Source organism: Cygnus olor, chromosome 2 (genome assembly GCF_009769625.2).
Source record: "Cygnus olor isolate bCygOlo1 chromosome 2, bCygOlo1.pri.v2, whole genome shotgun sequence".
NCBI classification, from domain to species: Eukaryota; Metazoa; Chordata; class Aves; order Anseriformes; family Anatidae; genus Cygnus; species Cygnus olor.
The window spans coordinates 85781416-85789655 of NC_049170.1; positions in this window are offsets into that span (position 1 = coordinate 85781416).

Genomic DNA, 8240 nt, shown 5'->3' on the forward strand with positions numbered 1-8240 from the left:
AATCATAGTAACCATTTCCTTGAAAGCAATTAGATTTACTTTTTTTTTTCCTAGTAAATCTGTGCTCTTCTCTGTCTTTTCTTTCTCTGAGATACTGTCAGCCATCCCTTTTCAGCATCACCCAGGGTAGCACTTCCAAAAATCTTTGGGCATTTTCATCCTTCCCCACCTTAAAGAAGAGAGGTATTATAAAATGCATAAAAATGTATTCTCTGGCACTGCAGCTGCTCAAGGTCCTGTTAATGAGAGATCAGCGAAAAAGGTTTTATTTAACAGGACAGGAGTGTTTGAGGAGCATGAGTGCCTACTGTTGATATACTCAGTACCACACATTGCAAGATGCACTTACTCTCCTGGAGAGATACAGAGATCCCCTGAAGGCAGATGTACATGCCATTCCCAAACCCCCGGCTTACCAGGAACAAAAGTTGGCCAGAAAGCACTCATCCTCCAAAGCATGTCATTGATTGTGTTAGTACAGCACATTTCTGTACTGAAATGTCCCATACTGCTGACTTTGTCGGAATTTTTATCTAACTTCAGCTGCAAGTTAAAGCTGACTGCAATATAGCAGAGTCCCTAGCAGCTGACAGCAGTGCAAGATCCCCTGCCTCCTCAGAAAACAAGTCCACCTGTGGCAGAACTGCCTTTGTTTTATTCCTCTACTACAGTTTTCTACCTGAGATAAACTGGGCAGTCTGTCTCAGGAAAGTCACTGTGTTTACTCTAAAAGGTGTGAGGAATGAATCACAGGCAGTCTGCGGCTCATTTAGATCAAGACTTCCCTCTCAACCCTAGCATGCAGCAAGGAGACAAAGTCTGAGAACAAAAAACAAGTACACTGAAAATTAATACTCATGACTCTTCAGATACATTACTCCCACTGTAATGATCCTTCATACCCACTCTTGAAAAAAGGCTATTGTACATGTCATAGGTAGATTTACAGCAACAGAAATCTGTGTAACCTACATTGATCATTGAGTACTTATTTGCTGTCTTGCCAGGGGCTGATTTTTCTTCACTCCTGGCTGATGATAAGAACAGGAAAAAGAGGATGCAGACTCTTTTTCTGTCACCTCGTACATGACCAATGCCGGAGATGTGTATTATGAACATATTTTCTTGATTTTCCTTGACAGATTTTTTTTTTTTTTTTTAGCATGGAATTAAATAAATTCAAATGACGACATAGCTATCTACATCATATTCTCTAGGAGTTCACTAGTATCAGTGCTAGAGAAAATATTTTTCTCTTTTTTCTCTTCTCTGAACAGTCTATGGGGAAAGAAAAAAGGGCATACTCTCTGTAGAAGACAACCCAAAACATGCAGAGATTCTCTGGTATAAGCTCAGAGACATGGAATCAATCCATTAAGACATGAAGAAAGCATTTATCTTAAAAGAAAATTGATTTTATTGCAATCATCCCTGAAATATACAGCAAGAGATAAGAAAGAGTTCTTCCACTGCTGACTCCTCTGGCTTTCAGCCATATCTATATGCTTCTCTACACTTTATTGCAACAGTAATACCAGAGATATTCTATGAGAAAAAGGGAAAGAATGCCAGCCTAGATGCTATCATTGGGAATATTGACATGAAACACAAAAATGAATGGAAATTATGAGATGCCTTCAGGAAGCAGAATCACCACTAGAAGTAGGTACGTTCAAATCCAAACATTGAAATGCAGCTGGATACCTCCTGGAATGAGAAAGACAGCCACGAGTATGTGCAGAAGAGACAGAGGTTATTGGTGGAATAAATGCATCTGCAAAAGAAGAAAAGTGTGTATGCAAAAGTGCAAGCACAAAGAAACAAAAGAGACAAGAGGGAAAACAAGAAAATGGAAGGAGAAAACAGTTAAATCTTTTCAAAGATTCAGCATGGTTACATTATAGAAAAAGACCTTTTTATTCTAGCTTTTTTCATATAAATAACATCTATAGTTGACACTAAAGTATTATACAAGTATTATGAGGCAAGGAGGTGGTTTGTGCAACCTGACAATGGAGGAGAGGCACCAAACTAGATAAAATGTTGTATTAAAATGTGCATAATACCATGATATATTCAAAATGCCTTGACTTACAGTGGATCACATTTATACTCTGAGCTATGCAGAACCTTAAAACTGGTTGTTTAACAAGAGTTATATATTTGCGAAGATTTTATGTATTTCAATGAGAAAATCATTTTAAGCAACTGTGTTGCCCTAAGTAACCATAATTCATGAGTGAGGGAAGTAAGAATTTCTCAAAAATTCTTTGGCAAAATGAACCATTCATCCTAACAGCAATTTATTTGCTATGTCATCACATATGATAAAACATGAGTTGGCATGCTGTGCATACAAGGTGATGACAAATTGCATGAAACAGTTGTAAAACAGTTCACTTCACCATTTAGCTATCACCATGTCATAAATGCAAGAATTTAGAAAGTCCTTGACTGACAGGAGTATACGCATTCGAAATCTATGAGTCCTTTAATTGGAAGTACAGTGTCATAGTTTAGCCCTGGTAGGCAGCTAAGCACCAGAGAGCTTCTCACTCACTTCCCATCCTACTGATGGGAAAGAGAATCAGAAGAGCAAAAGTGAGAAAATTCATAGGTTGAGATAAAGACAGTTTAATAAATACAGGGAAAAAAATAAAATAAAATTATGCAAAAGCAATCACTCATCACCAGCTGGCTGATGCCCAGCCAGTCTCTGAGCAAGGTCCCCTTGGAAGCTTCCTTTCCCCCTACACACACACAGATTTTATTGCTGAGTGCGGTGGTTGATGTTATACCATATGAAGCATCACCTCTGTGGTCAGTAGGAATCAGCTGTCCTGGCTGTGTCCCCTCCCAACCTCTTGCCCACCCCAGCTTACTTGCTAGAGGGAGCAGCATGAGAAACAGAGAAAGCTTTAATGTGGTGAAAGCTCTGTTCATCAGTTACTAAAATATCTGTCTGTTATTAACGGTTTTGGACATAAATCCAAAATACAGCACAATATGGGGCTGCTATGAAGAAAATCCACTCCATCTCAGCCAGATCCAATGCAATCTCCCTTGTTCCATGTCATTTATATCATGCTCAGGTCTCACACTATTCAATGCATCTTATTAACAACCCTCACCCCTTTCCTGTCCTTTACTATACATGTATGTATATACTATAGTATACTCTACTATACTATACTTGTATGTATGTACAAGTGTCAGTCCTTCAGTCTGTAGGCCAACCCTGTAAATTCCACTGTTAGCCTCCACTGCCCATAATGGAGTCCCAATAGCCATATGGGACTATTAAAGGCTGAGCAAATCTTGTTGCTCTCTCCCTGGCGCTCCAGTCAATAAATCAGCTCCTGGTTGGGGCCCAGGGAATCTCAGGTGGCGCAATATTGCTGCTTATGCACTGTTGTGGTAGCATTTGACACCTGCTGCCCTTCGACCCACAGCAGCCCCACAACGGAAGGATCCTCTGAACAAGTAGGCAAGGTAGACAGCTGTTTAAACTTCTGTGTACCCACTACAGCTACACCAAAAGTCCCTTGGTATCTTTTTGGGTCCTTGAAGTAATCTCTCCTGAGGCTGTGTGGAGGCTGGACACAATAAGTTGCTTTTGCCACTTGTTCTCACCTTAGCCCACAACATGTACAGCTATCAGGATGTCACAAAGAATGGCCTCAGCTTCAAACATCTTAAAAATCAATCAGACAAAAGGAAGAAAGAAAGCAGTTCTGCAGAATAATTCTGCCCATTTTACAGATGAAAAACTGATGCAGAGATTGCCTTGCTGAATATCACAATAGAAATCTTAGGCAGAACAAGGAACTAAAATCTTGAATCTGAATCCGGTAATGTGCACTTGTAAAATTACTACACCTTTTCAAATGCTAAAGCAGACTCAGCTTGTTATTGGTTTTTTACCTGTTTTCAGTTACAAACATCTAAGTAAACAAACTAAATCAGAACCAGCGTGTTCACTGAATATAGGGTTTTGTGGTGGTGGTGTTTTGTTTGTTTGTTTGTTTGGTTTTGTTTTTCATATAAAGAGCATTTCTGACTCCAACTAAAAGCATTGCAAAGTCATAATTAATTTTAATGGCATTCAATGTCTCTCTCTTAGAATAAAGGAAAAGTAAATTTAAGGTCACCAGCAGCTGATAGTAAGTCCACGTTGAACAACTTGTTCTGTGTCATGCAGTTTATGGTCCAGATATCTCATTGTTTTTAGGCAACATATTATAGCTTTAATAACAAACTGTTCAGTCTCCCAAATACACACTTATTTCTCTGTATGTACATGATTTGGATATCTAGCTTATTTCTACTTCTTGTATAAGCTCCCCTCCCAGTTTGATGTTCTTGGTTACAGATCCAGATGGTCAAGCTGTCCCATGAGAATGAGAATAAAGACCTTTCACCTTTGGGGATGCCTGTGGACAGAATCACTTCCAGGGTCATAAAATACTTCCACAGATGCCACAATCTTCTTTCTTAGTGCATTGGGCTACAGTCTCAGAGAAAGCACTCACATGCAGAGACCAAAGCAATGTGAGACCAAAGCAGTATCATGACCCCTCAAGGCCCCTCTACTATGCAGAACTGTGGACTGCACAGGGAAGAGCCTGTGGACTGCACAGGGAAGAAACAAGTAAATTCTCACAACCATTGCATTCCTCATGTCATCAACAGCAATTGGCCTCATACTGTCTCATCTTTATCTCAGTGCCATTGCATGATGGATGGTGTAGAAGCTTGAACTTGTGGTGGAACAAGAAATAGTTCTCAAAATGGTAACAAACTTAAATCTATCAGAATGGGTACTGGGCATAGAACATGTTCTAAATGCACTACAGAAAGTCATCAATCTACACCAACAAGAACACGAATGCCTTAGCCATCTATTGATATGTACTTTGTACTTGAAACTTTCAGAGATGTCTGTTGCACATCAACATTACAACAATTAACTATCATCCTCTTTAGATGCATTAGAAATTTAAGTGATCATCTGAAACTCACGATTACCTCGATTTCTCTCTAGTTCAAAGCTGAATAGCCTGCAGTGCTACAGAGCCTAAAAATTTTTTTTTCAAAAAATAGCAATGTAATAACTTGCTGAATTCCAACATTAAAAGTAAAAATAATTTTTAAAAATTTATTATTATGCCAGCTGGCACATATACTTCGTCTTATTGAAGCCTATGTGCACCTTTTTTTGCAGCCTGACTCACAGTAAGTCAACCAGTTTGTTTTTAATTTAGCTCTGTTGAGGATGAACTTGCCCAGATGTACTGAATTGCAGAAGTTCATGCCATATCTTGAATACATTCTTTCAAGAGATTAATCTGGCTTTGGCCCAAACGAAACAGGAACACAAAACAAATGTTGTCACATACCAGCACTCAAGCTGCTGCAGAAAATCTTTTAATGGAAAAATACTGCTGAACTTCAACACAAAGTTTTGTTAAGAAACAAGTGTGACAAACAAACTACATAGCAGTTTTGCAAGTGATCATTTTTTAATGCAAACCTCAGGGAAAGGGAAATGGCTCTACCAGATCAATTGCAGCAGAGGTCCATGAAATGTCATCATTATCATGTCGTGTATCGTGTCGTACCCCCTCCCCCCCCCCAGTAAGTGCAATATTGAACATTTCAGAAAGCATTAAGTGTTAGGACAACAAAGTGCAGACCATATAGCATCATACAATGCTGCAAACTTAGGCAGCATCAAAAACAGTTAAAGATCCCTGTTGTGCAAGCTGTGAGTAACCTGGCTGTACAGGACTCCCTCTTCATTTGCAGGTTTCCTTTGGGAATATCTTCTCGTTGTCTGAAGCTCAAGACAGAAGTTCTCTATCTAGGGGAAACTACTCTCCATGTAATAGAGCTGCGAGCACTCAAGCTGTTGAGCAGTCCTCATGACATAATTCTGTTTGATGACGTCCATAAATTAAGCACAATTGATACTGTTCTCTCACAACACCTCCAAGACAGTTCAAAGAATGTCACTGCCCTATCACAGAGGAAAGTCAGTCCTGAGGATCATCTCATTGGAAGGTACTGGAAACTTCTGATCTTCTAGCAAGTTAGCATAAAATGCTTTAAAAAAAAAAAAAGTTAATGGAGTCCAATCAATCATCTAAGCAATAAAGTTAAAAGTAGATTAGAAATGAATATCCCTTAATGACAGAGCCATATGAAACTGCTGTTTTTAAACCAATTGTAGAACCTATTCTTTTTTAATAAGCACGATTGGCTTTGAGTGCTTTGTCAATGTGACAAACCTTTTCCACCAGAAGTGGAGCATTTATTCAAATGCTAATGAAAGTAAATGTAATTTGTACTGGTGCTGAATCAACTTTTCAGGACTGTAATTTGCATTGTATAAAATTGCAATTTTTTCAATATGAAACATTAGAATAAGGCTTCGAGACTAAACAAATTGACATATGGCTTTTGCCATCGACTTTTAAGTACTTTGATTTCTTTATGACAGGCAATTCCAATGATATTGAGCAGTTTTATATTTACACATTTTCTTCAACAGTAGAGCAGACTCTTGAGATTCATTAAAATAATCTATAGATCTTATTGTATCGGCTAGCTCCACTTTCAGACCCAAACCAATTACTCACACCATTCTGACAATGGAGATTCAACTCTCAATTCACCTTGACTGACCAGGACTTGCAGACCATAACATACAGAGATGTAATACTCTTTCCATAATCACCAGCAGGCATGAAGTGATTTTCCCATTGTTATTTCTCCACAACACTAAAACCAAACCAAACAAACAAAAACCACCAACAACAAAACAAACAGAAACAATTAGCAAAACAGAATGAAAAATAATACAGATAATACTTAAAATATTATGAGGTTATCTTATATAATCAATGTCACACCTGAAACTGGACTACTGGATTCATTTTCGGTCTTTCCAACTCAGATGAAGCGTAACTGGATCAAGAGGTGGAGGCATAGGGCTTCTAAAAGATCCCTTTCCTTACAAGGGCAGAAGAAATCCAGTGAAACTGAGAAGCTACGAAGTTGTTTGTGTAAGACCATCAACATACCAGATTGCTAAATGCACGAATATGCAACGAAAATATCCATGTTTATGTTCCAGAAAACAAAAGTTGCAAGCATGTCCTCATGTGAACCAATAAAGCTCAAAGTAGAGAAAGTGAAGGAAGCAGGTGGAAGAAAGATGGAAATACTACTTCTACTTTCAGGTGCAGTAGTCAACTTGAATTTAGAATGAGGAAACAAAAAAAAAAAATCATAGAACCATAGAATTGCTTGGGTTGGAAGTGACCTTAAAGATCACCCAGTTCCAACCCCCTGCCATGGGCAGGGACACCTCCCACCAGACCAGGTTGCCCAAAGCCCCATCCAGCCTGGCCTTGAGCACTTCCAGGGATGGGGCATCCACAGCTTCTCTGGGCAACCTGTGCCTGAGTGAAGAATTCTGAGTGAAGAATTTCTTCTGAATAACTACCCTAAATCTTCCCTCTTTTAGTTTAAAGCCATTCCCCCTTGTCCTGACACTGCATTCCCTGACACAGAGTCCCTCCCCACCTTTCCTGTAGGCCCCCTTTAGGTACTGGAAGGCTGCTGTAAGGTCTCCCTGGAGCCTTCTCTTCTTCAGGCTGAAGGACCCCAGGTTCCTCAGCCTGTCTTCACAGGAGAGGTGCTCCAGCCCCTTGATCATCCTCATGGCCCTGTTCTGGACTCACTCTAATAGGTCCATGTCCTTCTTGTGCTGGGGGCCCCAGAGCTGAGCGCAGGGCTCCAGGTGAGGTCTCACAAGAGCAGAGGTGCAGAATCACCTCCCTCGACCTGCTGGCCATGCTGCTTTTGATGCAGCCCAGGATATGGTTGGCTTTCCAGGCTGCAAGGACACGTTGACGGCACACACCGAGCTTCTCATCAATCAACACACCCAGGCCCTTCTCCTCAGAGCTCTCAATCCATTCTCCACCCAGCCTTTATGTGTGCTTGGGATTGCTCCATGCAAGGTACAGGGCCTTGCACGTGGCCTTGTTGCACTTCAAGAGGTTCGCACAGGCCCACCTCTCAAGCCGGTCCAGGTCTCTCTGGATGGCATCCCTTCCCTCCAGCGTGTCAACTGCACCACACAGCTTGGTGCCATCTGCAAGCTCTTTTGAAGCTTGAAAAGGTTTTGATTTAACTTGTATAATGATAAGGCAAATTCATTAAAATGTTTA